This window comes from Lygodium microphyllum, chromosome 1, assembly GCF_053477565.2.
Source record: "Lygodium microphyllum isolate KBCC chromosome 1, Lygodium_microphyllum_v1.1.10, whole genome shotgun sequence".
Lineage (NCBI taxonomy): Eukaryota > Viridiplantae > Streptophyta > Polypodiopsida > Schizaeales > Lygodiaceae > Lygodium > Lygodium microphyllum.
This window is the reverse complement of record NC_141135.1, coordinates 126,326,498-126,339,639: the sequence shown is the minus strand read 5'-3', so window position 1 is coordinate 126,339,639 and position 13,142 is coordinate 126,326,498. Positions and strand designations below refer to the sequence as shown.

General features: G+C 37.4%; 1 long non-coding RNA gene across 1 annotated transcript; it reads left to right on the top strand.

Moving 5' to 3' along the window:
• The first annotated feature begins 11,367 nt into the window (after positions 1–11,367).
• On the top strand, positions 11,368–12,268 carry LOC148041654 (uncharacterized). The gene is made up of 3 exons (XR_015692461.1): positions 11,368–11,443; positions 11,554–11,872; positions 11,969–12,268. It is a non-coding gene; the product is annotated as an uncharacterized LOC148041654 (long non-coding RNA).
• The last annotated feature ends 874 nt before the right edge of the window (positions 12,269–13,142 follow it).

The window sequence follows — 13,142 nt, the reverse complement described above, 5'->3', positions numbered from 1 at the left end:
TTTTTGGGCATCAGATTAATTTAATCTGCACGTGGGTGATTCCATAGCAGGTGATTTCATAAAATATATATTAAATTAATAGACATTTATGAGTTTAGAGTGTGTTTACATAAGAAACTATAGTGTTTGAGAAGTCATCAAGCCACAAGCAAGAAAGAAAGCAACTACTTCCTAGTGATGTTGCTCATGTTGTAACAACTAGTCCAAAGAAGGAGAATAGAGAGCCCTTAAGTGTTGAAAAGCAACAACCCTTGGTTGTTATTGGTCCTTTGAAACAATCAAAGTTTCTAAGAAACAAAGAAACTTTGTTATCCAAGCTGAAATTGAAAATCCAATACCAGCAGCCTAGTGCAGTTGCTTAATTCCCAAAAAAGAATCCACATGGGATAACCAAGAAAATGTCAAAGGATCAATGTCCTTCCCTTAAGAGCATTATCAAAAATAAATTTGGAATTTCCAAGACCAAGACTACTTCCCATCAATCCTAGGATCCTAATGTACAATCATCTTTAACTAATAAGATTGCCCAATCCACCCTGCAAAACCGAAGTTACTACTTCCAATTCTTGATATGGAACCCACACAGTTAGAGCCTTTGGCTATGACCAAGACTATCACTTCAATTGAGGAATAAGCCTCTAGTGTTTCCCTCTCTCAATAAAATACTAGCTCTATCCCAAAGAGCACAATGAATCCAATGATTCACACATCTTGTTCTTCTTGGCTAGAAGCTCTAGTGCATTTAAAGCAAGTCAAGGTATCTCTCATGCAGGCTTTAGAAAATATGGGGCAACAAAATAATGAATCCAAGGTTACAAGTTCTGGAAAAGTAGATGAAATATTACTGACTTCACTCCCTCATGTATGTGTTCATGCTGATACTAGAATTCAACTATTGAGCATGAGAACCTCTTAAAAAAGGCCTCTAACATGGTCACATCAATCACAAATTTGTTGGTCTTATCCAATAGTCATAGGAGACATCTAAAGCAAAAATTGGTACTCCACTTGTACTTCATGATGTATGTCATGTCTTGGCTTTGACAAAAAGTCTTATTTCCATTAGACAATTGGATGATGATAGGTGCCATGTCTCTTTTGGTGGTTTTATATGAAACATTACACATGGTAAGCTTATTTTTATTAGAGGTGCTAGGGTTTGCAACTTGTACCCCTTGCTTATATCTAGATCTATTGATCATGTTTTGGTTATGATTGATCTTCCTGAGGTTTTGTGTCACTTAGCCTTGGAATAAACCACTCGTAGAAGTTGGGAATGTACTGTCATGAAGCATGGCCACATCAAGAGGTTATGGGTCATGTGTGAGGTTGAAAATAATGACATCGATCATCATGTTGCTTTATCCCGATTGACTTGCAATGTGTAGCTTTTCCTGGAGTTTGTCACACAAGGGATCAATTTTAGTATGTTTAGAATTGTTGATACAATGGAGAGTTTGTGAGCACTCCTAAAGATTTAGGGGCCACATATATCGAATCATATAAGGAAGTCCAGAGTGTCTTTCTTTGCTTAGCAATGGTCATTAGATGGTTGCCATACCTTGCAGCTAAACCTTGACTAAAATACCATTTCCTTTCAAACTCATTTCAATCTTGTGCTTTTTGGGAAAATGCCATAATGTCTTTCTTGCTTGCCGCACATTGCCTAGTATAGAATACTGGGATCAAGTGGTACTTCTATTACTCTACCTTTGTTATCACATCACTTATGCCAATAATATCACATGCATGATCATCACCCAATCCGATTGAACTTGTAATAGTACAATAGGTATAAAGTAAATGAGGACGTGGATAACATGGAAAGAAGTCATTGAATAAAAAATCCAACATTGAGGATAAGTAGATTGAACATTAAGTAAACCAATTAGACTTAAATGATGAAGTAGCAAGTATATAATCATCTGACATATACTCCAATGCATTTATCTCTTCTATCTTAACATTGGACTTAGGAACAATGCTATGGTCATCACAAGATCTAGCATTATCTTGCCCTTTCCTCTGGCCTTATGTGACTTTGCTACCCACAATAATGACAAGTAAGAGAGGACTTAGGACCATGAGACTTAATGCGTGATTGCCTATGAGATAGACTTGCCCTACTGGGATGTGAGACTCTACCATAGTTAATATTTCCATTATGACCATATTTATCTCTCATTGTAAAATACATGAGGAGCATCGACTGCATCAACAATCTTCCTCTTTGGTTATAGAACCCCCAATAAAAAAATCCAACAATGAGAATAAGCAGATTGAACATCAAGTAATTGAGTAGCATTAAGTAATGAAGTAGCAAGTATATAATCATCTGAGCTATACTCCAAGGCATTTATCTCTTTTATCTTAACATTGGACTTAGGAACAATGCTGTGACCATAAGAAAATTTGGCATTATCTTGCACTTTCCTACAAACTTAATTAACCTTGATGCCCACAATAATGACAAGTAAAAGATGGCTTAAGACCATAAGACTTACTACCTAATTTTCCATAAGATAGACTTGCCCTATTGGGATGTGAGTCTCTATTGGGGTTAATAATTGCACTACCACTATATTTTCCTCTCATAGTAAGTGCATGAGAAGCATTGACTACATCAATGTTCTTCATGTTTACTTCTTCTGTAAGCATAGCACCTCATAACCTCTACATGAGCTTAAGGACATCATTAGGAGGGTTTGCACTCATAGTAGTATTAAATGTATCCCAAGTCTCAGGCAATGTGATGAGCAAGAAATACACTTAACATTATCCTCAAACTTAAGGCCCTACGAAGTAAGCTAATTGAAAATGGAATGAAACTCATTTAAGTGAGAAGATATAGATTTTCCTTCTTTCATATGAAGGTCCATGAGTTTCTTAAGCCAATATAGTTGTGTTGTAGGACTTTTCTTATCATATAGATCACAAATGTTTTTCTATAATGCATAAGCATTGCTTTCAGTCTCAATGACATTGAAGTATGATGACCTACTTTGATAATGGACAAAATAATGGTAGACCTACATACATGGGGGATTCACTAGTAGTAATAAGGAGATGTCACCTGCGTGCAAGAAATATATGAAAATACCCCTTATCTACCCCCTATTTATGGGACCTTACCTTATAAAATGTACCTTCCTTCGCTTAAATAACCCCCCTCCCTTACACTCACATGGTACCATACGATAAACCCTAGTGGACCCCCCGGGCCTAGATAGCTCATCAATTTCTTTCCAATCATCTACATCATAAAGTTTTGGATTTATTTTCTCTAATTTCAATTTCTTGGCTTGCTTCTTTTGCACCAATACCTATCAAATCCGAGTCTTCCAATATTGGAAGCTATTTTCATCCAACTTCTCTACATTGAATATAGTATTATCATTGGAAGTATTTGGAGCACTTGTCATTATGTCTACCAAATAAATATAATAGATACTATAATTATAGCAAATCAATCCCCAAACAAATCCAAAAAGCGTACAACAAGAGGAAGTCTGAGCCAATATACTATTGTCCACAAGAAGGAAGCTCCAAAGTGTTGAATACAAGTGTGTGATCTCAAACAATTTCTCAAAACCAATATTCAACATGGCTATCCTTAAGATTGCAATAAATCAACATTAATTGTAGGAAAGCATGCAAAAGAGTAACCTCCCATTGCTAGGGAAATTTAGGTAGCAACTGAGGTGTATAATGCAACTAGCAATGTAAAGATAAAACATAAATCGTCAAGTACCAAAGACTATCAAAACATCTAAAGAGACTAAGAAAACCATGATGAGAAGTAGTATTGGTAGGCATTGGCCATTTCTTAACACACTACAGTTTCTTAGGATATGCCTTGATTCCTTCTTCGCTAACAATGTGTTTCAGTTTAGATGAATGTAAATTTAGTCTCCTTAGCAAAACAAGCAACGTATGCTCCCTCAAAATATAAACACCTTTCTCAAATGCATCGAATGATACTGACTATAGATGAGATGTCGTCAAAGAATATTACTAGAAAGTTGAAAAGAAAGGGTTATAATGTTTTATTAATGAGGCCCTAAAGGTGGCTAGAGCTTGAACCATTTATTAACCCAAATGCCATAATAAGTAAATGATAGAGCCATTGATCACTCTTAGATATTGTCTTTATTTCATCACCATTTCTCATTCAAATGTGATGGTAGGCTGATCTCTATCTTGCTAAAGTACTTTTCTCTCTTTAGCTCATCCAGTAAATCATCAATTCTAGGGACATGATACCTATTTTTGCCAATGATTTTGTTGAGATCCCTTGTTAATAGGAAATGTGAAAGGCTATAATGAAAGGCGGAGTCAAGGAAACTCAAAGGCAGGCAAAACACATGTTGGAATTATTTTTGGATGATGGTGGAGTTTTCTTTTGGACCATTCAATGATTATTTTGAGATATTATTATTATTATTTAACTTCATAGACACATCACATTATCATGGTTGTATTATTTTATGAGAGTTGGGATTACTCCCATGCTTGGGGAAGTTACTATATGTATATCCTCTACATCACATGCGTTCAAGGCCTATTTATAAATATCTTTATTTGTGATTTTTTCCTAAATATAACATAATCCTTTTCTTTTCAATCTATAAATAATCCCTTTACATTGCATGGTTTTGTATGTAAAAAATGGTATTTTAAAAATACTCTATTTTGAACCCACATGATGCACACATATATTTATGAGTAACTTACCCGAGCTCCCATGCACATTGTATTTATAACTTACAATCGTATTTGTCACACCCATAGCTGTTGTGTGGGTTATGCACATGGAAATGTGAATAGAATAGTGTAGGCTAACTTGGTTAAGATACAAGCATGCTTTATGGCCTAGATTTCATAAAGTGAATAGGATGCCCAAAAGAGAGTGTAAACTCTAATTCACAATTGTGGAAACCCTAAATGCAAAAGAGATGCAAATTGTAAAATGAGGCATCACCCTAGAGGGATGACCTAACCTTCATTCTAATTTATGTCCATATAAGATATGGATATCTCAGTTATATTTACCCTTTCAGTGCATCTATATTGCAGAATCTTTATTAATGAAACTATTGAGCAACCATTTTCTTATTTTATTCTATCATCTTGTCTCCATTGTTGAGAGTGAGTGAGAAAGAGAGTGTGAGAGGTGTGTTGAATGAGAATCTCAGGGAAGGTGAATCTCTATATAATCTTTTACTTTTCTTCTTCTTCTCTATTAGCTTCTCTATTCATTGGTATGCTTGAAGGTGGATACAAAGGAGCAATGGTATTGGATTGTGTTGCTTGGGTGGTGGAACCATCTTTGAGCCTTCAAGCTTTTAGACTACAATGTGGGAATGTAAGTTAGTGAGTTTACTACACCTCGAAGCGAGTCTTATATTCTTACTTTCTTGGGTTAGAGAGAATGATGCATGGTTAGTTAGAGTGTAGTGTCGAGAAGACAAGGTGAGAGATTATTACCAAAGCGAGCTGTAGCTTTTGAGACGACATATATTTATCCAATGTCTTGACCATTGTGAATTCATCCCAACATATTGGTTTCATTACCAAGAATTAGGATGGTGCAATCATTGAGGTTTCTACACTCCTATCCTATGATGTCGGACTAGAAGGCTTGGTGTTTAGCATGGTTGGGTTGCTTTGGGGGGTTTGATTGATCATGCTTGCATTTTGCATGTTTCAAAATGCATATGATAGATTAGGAATAACATTTGTAGAAGAAGAAGAAAATAAACAACAATAATAACAAATCATTAGCTTAGGGAAGAAAACGGACAGAAACTCAAAAAATCAAAAGCATAAAAATCCAAAAAACTCAAAACTCAAAACACAAAACTCAAACCTTCTTATTACTAATAACAAGTGAGTGACATTTGCTAGGTTGTCAATGCATCTTTCTTATCATCACCATTGGTTGAGCTTGTGGAAATGATTGAAACAAAATTCCAAATCACAAAGTAAATCTCAAACCACAATATCTCAAAAAACACAAACCATAAATCCTTGGTGAGCATTTATACGGTTATTGGTTTTCTTGCTTTGGTTATTAATGGCATGTGCGACACCTTTAATCCTCATTGAATTTTCAAAAGATAAACTCATTGGGCATGGAAAACATGCACACAAGTAAAGAGGGCCAATAGATATTGCTTTTCCAAGCATATAACATTAGATAAAAAATGAACTCAAAAGTGGGTCTTTTAGCCCCTTCTCTCTCCTCCTTAAAATAAGGAAAAGAGGAGAGAGCGAGTAAAATAATTCTATTCTCTCTTCACTTTTGTAATCTCAATTTACATTTTTTTATATTATCCATAAAGGATTTGCTTAGATTCCTTCTCTCTCCTCATTCAAGAATCCTTTTTAAACTAAATTTTATATAATAAAAGGAGTTAGTTATGGTACTACAAGGAAAGAGAGGTATAGCAACAGCGGGTAGCGACGCAGGAATAGCGGCGTCGCAAATAGCGACGCCCCACAGGGAAAAAAAACATGGCTGAAACCCGAGCATGTTTCATTTCGCGCATTTTCGTGAGAGATTTTGAGAGGGAGAGCAAGAGAGAGAGCGATCATTTTGCATAGAGGGTAAGAGAGGGAGAGGAAGAAGGCTTGCCGCTGCTGCCGCCGCCGTTCGTGAAGGAAAGGAGGAGCCTTTGTCACGAAGAGGAGCCACCAAACCCTCGCCATATCTTTATGGTGAGTCCATTCTCTCCTTCTTTTGCTTGTTTAGGAGAGGAAATGAGAGAGAAAGAGAGGGAGAGGGAGAGAGAAGGAGAGAAAGAGAAAGAGAGGGGGAGAGAAAGAGAAAGAGAAAGAGAAAGAGAAAGAGAAAGAGAAAGAGAAAGAGAGGGAGAGGGCGGGGGGAGGAAATGAGAGAGGGAGAGAAAGAGAAAGAGAGGGAGAGGGAGAGGGAGAGGGATGGGGAGGAAATGAGAGAGGGAGAGGGAGGGAGAGTGCATTCTCTCTCTCTTTTACTTTTGCTTATATGATTTGTGTATATATATTGAGATAGGGAGAGGAAATGAGAGAGAAAGAGAGGGAGAGGGAGAGGGAGAGGGAGGGCGAGAGAGAGAAAGAGAGGGAGAGGGAGAGGGAGAGGGAGAGGGAGGAAATGGAAGAGGGAGGGGGATGAAATGAGAGAACAAGAGGGAGGGAGAGTGTATTCTCTCTTTTTTTTAAAAAATAATTTGTATATAATGAGAGAGGGAGAAGAAATGAGGGAGAGGGAGAGGGAGAAAGAGAGGGAAATTAAAGAGAGGGAGGGGGAGGAAATGAGAGAGGGAGAGGGAGGAAGAGAGAGAGGGAGAGGGAGGGAGAAGAAATGAGAGAAGGAGAGGAAGAGAGCAAAAGGAAATGAGAGAGGGAGAGGAGAGAGAAAAAAAGAGATAATGAGAGGAGAGAGAACAAGAGATAAGATGTTAAACATAATAGGCAAAGAGAGAAAGAGAGGGTGTGGGTGAGGGTGAGGGTGAGGGAGGGAGAGGAAACGAGAGAGGGAGAGGAAGAGAGAAAAGGAAATGAGAGAGAGAGGAGAGAGAAAGATAATTAAACCTAATGGAAAAATAGAGAAAGAGAGGGTCAGGGTGAGTGAGGGAGAGGAAATGAGAGAGGGAGAGAAAGAAAGAAAGGGAAATGAGAGAGGAAGAGGAGAGAGAAAAAAATGAGAGAGGGAGAGGAGAGAGAAAAAGAGAAAAAACTATTAAATCTAATAGAGAAAGAGAAAAAGAGAGAGTCAACGTGAGGGAGGGACAGGAAATGAGAGAGGGAGAGAAAGAGAGAAAGGTAAATGAGAGAGGGAGAGGAGAGAGAAAAGAAAGAGAGAGAGGAGAGAGAAAAAGAGAGAAAAATCATTAAACCTAATAGAGAAAGAGAGGGTGAGGGTGAGAGAGGGAGAGGAAGAGAGAAAAGGAAATGAGAGAGGGAGAGGAGAGCGAAAAAAATAGAGAGAGAGAGGAGAGAGAAAAAAAGAGAAAGATCATTAAACCTAATGGGAAAAGAGAGAAAGAGAGTGTCAGGGTGAGGGAGGGAGAGGAAATGAGAGAGGGAGAGAAAGAAAGAAAGGGAAATGAGAGAGGGAGAGGAGAGATCATTAAACCTAATGGGAAAAGAGAGAAAGAGAGGGTCAGGGTGAGGGAAGGAGAGAAAATGAGAGAGGGAGAGAAAGAAAGAAAGGGAAATGAGAGAGGGAGAGGAGAGAGAAAAATGAATGAGAGAGAGAGGAGAGAGAAAAAGAGAGAAACATCATTAAACCTAATGGGAAAGAGAGAAAGAGAGGGTCAGGGTGAGGGAGGGAGAGGAAATGAGAGAGGGAGAGAAAGAAAGAAAGGGAAATGAGAGAGGGAGAGGAGAGAGAAAAAATGAGAGAGAGAGGAGAGAGAAAAATAAGAAAAAAATCATTAAATCTAATAGAGAAAGAGAGAGTCAGGGTGAGGAAGGGATAGGAATTGAGAGAGGGAGAGAAAGAGAGAAAGGGAAACGAGAGAGGGAGAGGAGAGAAAAATGAATGAGAGAAAGAGGAGAGAGAAAAAAGAGAAAAAATAATTAAACCTAATAGGAAAAGAGAGAAAGAGAGGGTTAAGGTGAGGGAGGGAGATGAAACGAGAGAGGGGGAGAAAGAGAAAGGGAAATGAGAGATGGAGAGGAGAGAGAAAAAATGAGAGAGGGAGAGGAGAGAGGGAGAGGAGAGAGAAAAAATGAGAGAGGGAGAGGAGAGAGAAAAAGAGAAAAAAATCATTAAATCTAATAGAGAAAGAGAGAAAGAGAGGGTCAGGGTGAGGGAGGGATAGGAAATGAGAGAGGGAGAGAAAGAGAGAGGGAAATGAGAGAGGAAGAGGAGAGAGAAAAGGAAATGAGAGAGAGAGGAGAGAGAAAAAGAGAAAAATCATTAAACCTAATAGGGAAAGAGAGGGTAGGGTGAGGGAGGGAGAGGAAATGAGAGAGGGGGAGAAAGAGAGAAAGGGAAATGAGAGAGGGAGAGGAGAGAGAGAAAAATGAGATTGGGAGAGGAGAGAGAAAAAGAGAAAAAATCATTAAACCTAATAGAGAAAGAGAGGGTGAGGGTGAGAGAGGGAGAGGAAATGAGAGAGGGAGAAAGAGAGAAAGGGAAATGAAAGTGAAAAGGAAATGAGATGGAGAGGAGAGAGAAAAAGAAATATGAGAGAGAAAGAAGAGAGAAAAAGAGATAAAAATCATTAAACCTAATAGGGAAAGAGAGAAAGAGAGGGTACCCTAGTGCTAGGTACTGAGTACTAGGTACTAAATACTAGTGTTCTATGATACTATATGCTAGGTCATAGAAAAAGAGAGAGATGGAAGGAGAGGATAACAATCTAAGAAAAGAAAAGAATGATAACAAAAACAAATTGTTTGTTGTAACGTAGACAAAATGGAAAATGAAGAAGGTCTTGTTGTTCAAGATTGCGAGGCGTATCTTAATCAGTGTGTCCCATGTCCTTGCTCTTAATGTAAGTTGGCAATTAGATGAAAACACCGATTGTCTATAGAACACGTACGACGATTTGGCAAGTTTCAATCTGAGATCATTGATCAGGCGATTGCGGATTTTCAGCAAACGATAATTTGAAGTTAATATCAATCATGCATTGTACTCGCAAGCTAATTGAATACCATATACAATAAGATTGGGTCTTGCTGGCAAATTTTCTATCCAGGGAGGTGATGTCTCATCCCAAGGAGGAGTGCACCCTTTGCAGCCAATTAGAAGAATACGTGGGCGTGTGATGGATGGAGTGCAGGAGCCAATCCACCACTTGCAAGGCTAATCTATACCATCAATGCCAGAGGAGACTTGCAACATTCCAGACCTACCTACAATCTTGGAGCCTGAGATGGAGGCAATGATCGATGCATTGATTCCCATGGATGTCGAGACTTCTCATTAGGAGAAATATGGACTCTCTTTTTTGCCCCTTAAGGAGTGAATAAACAAATATAGGCCTAACCAATGAGAGAGCTGGGATTCCAGATTCATGTAACATGAATCTTCTAGCCATATCTTGGACCAAATCTTCCCTCAGCAATAAAATAAGGGAAAAGGGGAGTACAAAGCTGTCACTTCTTGGAAGTTTGTGCCTCGAATTTTCATTTTCTTATTTTTTATGTTTGACTTTTTTTTTCTCCCCTTTTCAGTTTCCCCCTCTTTTTTAGGCGAAACTCAAATTTGTCATATCTCTTTCCCCGCTTCTTCTTTCCTGATGAAATTTTACAGCCTCACTGTTTCTTGCCATGTTTGTAACCCTGTAAAATTTCATTTGCTTTGCACAAGCACAGAGAGAGATTCATGTGTTTTATGAGAGCAGAGCTTGTTTTACCAAAGCCCTAAGATTCTCTTCACAAAACTCTACAGGTATATTTTTCTCTTCCATATATGTTCTATGGTAAAGTTTTATCTCGTTCGGAGAAAACCTGTGCAAGTTATGTGCATTCTCTGACATGTAATTTCTTTTGTTTTGATGCTCTAGGAGTCTCTTACAGTCAATAATAGTGATATTTTGAATACTCAACTTCTTCTTCAACATCTTAGGGTTTCTCTGTAAACAAAGTTACAGGTATATTGTCTTGTTTTTTTGTTGCTCCACTATTAAATTTTATCTCGTTTAGACAAAATGTATACAAGTTACATGCATACTGAGATTTCCTTTGTTTTTTTACTCCAAGAATCTCCGAGGGTGAAGAACAATGATTTATTAAGAACTCAACTTCTACAACATCTTTGGGATTTTGAACACTCAACTTCTTCTTCAACATCTTAGGGTTTCTCTGTAAACAAAGTTATAGGTATATTGTCTTGTTTTTTTGTTGCTCCACTGTTAAATTTTATCTCGTTTAGACAAAATGTATACAAGTTACATGCATACTGAGCTTTCCTTTGTTTTTTTACTCCAAGAATCTCTGAGGGTGAAGAACAATGATTTATTAAGAACTCAACTTCTACAACATCTTTGGGATTTTGAACACTCAACTTCTTCTTCAACATCTTAGGGTTTCTCTGTAAACAAAGTTACAGGTATATTGTCTTGTTTTTTTGTTGCTCCACTGTTAAATTTTATCTCATTTAGACAAAATGTATACAAGTTACATGCATACTGAGCTTTCCTTTGTTTTTTTACTCCAAGAATCTCCGAGGGTGAAGAACAATGATTTATTAAGAACTCAACTTCTACAACATCTTTGGGATTTTTTGCAGAGAAAGCCACAGGTATATTGCCATTTTTTACTACTGTTCCATGGTTAAATTTCAACGCATTTGGACAAAGCCTATATAAGTTATATGTATGTGTTGACCCAATATTTCTTTTGTTTTTGTACTACAGGAATCTGTCAGTGAAGGAACAATGGTCTTGCTATAAGTCAACTTCTTGTTCAACATATCTAGGGATCTTTGTGAAAGAAATTACAGGTACAATGTTTCTTTTTTAAATTGATCCATTTAAATTTAATTTCATTTGGAGATAACATTTGCAAATTATACACATGTTGATAGGTAACTTTTGTATTTGGTTGTTACAGATGTCTTCACGGAGGAAAAATATCAGTAGCATACTTGCAGTGGAGGTCTTCAACAGGAAAGATAATGGCGGTAATTGGATTTGTGATAAGTATTATAAGTTGGATTGGATTTTGATGCACCCAAGTACTCGAGGGAGTTTCAAGGTCAAGCGCAAGGATGTTGCAAACCCTAGCAAACATTGGAAAGGTAGAATTCTAGAGTTCAGAAAAGTGTTTAATGGCACAAGTGCAGTAACAAAAGTGTTGATTCAACATGTTTATACGCATAAACAAATCTCTGTACACGACGAGAACAACATTGCAAATTATAAACAAAACAGTAAGTTGTTAAATTTTATCATTGATTATTCTTTTGTATCAGAGTTGTTTTTAAAAGTCTTTGTAGTATTCTAATTCAGTCTTGTTTGATTGACAGCTCTATATCCATCGACTTTGCATGAATGGCAGAATGTGGAATGTTTAAGCGGCAAGATACATGTTTGGCATGAAGAGATAGGCTCTTTGATCTATGATAATACCTCTACAAGTCAACTTGCCACTCAAAATATCTTTTTTTATAATTCATTGTATGTGGTAGAAAGCCAGAGATTGCAGCATGTCCCATTGCCGCCACTGTCTAGTGGTGAATGGTTCATTGGTAGCTTGGAGTTGTCAGGAGCTTGCAAGTCGAAGATAAAATTTGACATCAATAGTGCTATGAAACCCACCACAGGCTCCAAAGATGTGCATCTTAATTGGTTTATTCCATTCTCATTGTTTGCACATTTGTTTGGTTCATGTGATGTTTTGAAGAAAACAAAGATTACTTATCAATGCAAGTGTCCATCCGAGGAATGGATGAGTCAACTATTGGGTGAGTCTTGGGAAGTCAAAAGAACACATTTTGATGAGATGATTGAGTGCAGGGTCAACCAATCTGATATTACATTCAGGTAAAACTTTTTTACTACTTTGCATACCTTGATTTAATTGACATAGGTCTCGCTTAGATGAATTGTTATGTTAGTCGCATTGATCACTTACCATTATTTTTGTTTTTATTACAGGTATTTCATTGCTAGACAAACTCTGTGCGTTCGCTTTCAATATAGAAGATGGCGACTTTTGCGAGGGGAGTGGATCAGCTTGGATCAAGATATCCGAGATGACACACATACAGCGCTCGTAGATGTGGTAATCTTGTGGAGTGGTCATAATCCTTTCGTAGTCAGTGCAGAGAGTCATTGGCCCATTTATTTTCTGAGACAAGAAATCCAATTAATGTCTAGTGAGCCCCTCTACAACTTCTATTTCAAGTTAGATAATAGAAAAGTCAGGACTCGTAGTGAGCAATCCATGACATGTAAACAATGTGCTTCTCCACATATCCTTGAGATAGTGGAATCCTTGTAAAAAAACTTTATAAAGAGCGAATACATACCTTTTTTGAACTTCTGAGTACTTTAAATTTTAGTTTACTGTGATCCAAGCGTGCGATAATACATACTGTAATTACTCAATCGTGCAGTTAAAAATCATAATTAAATTGCAGGTTAGAGGTCTATAATCTAGAGAATATTGTCTTTGCACAATGATATATTGTAGCGCAT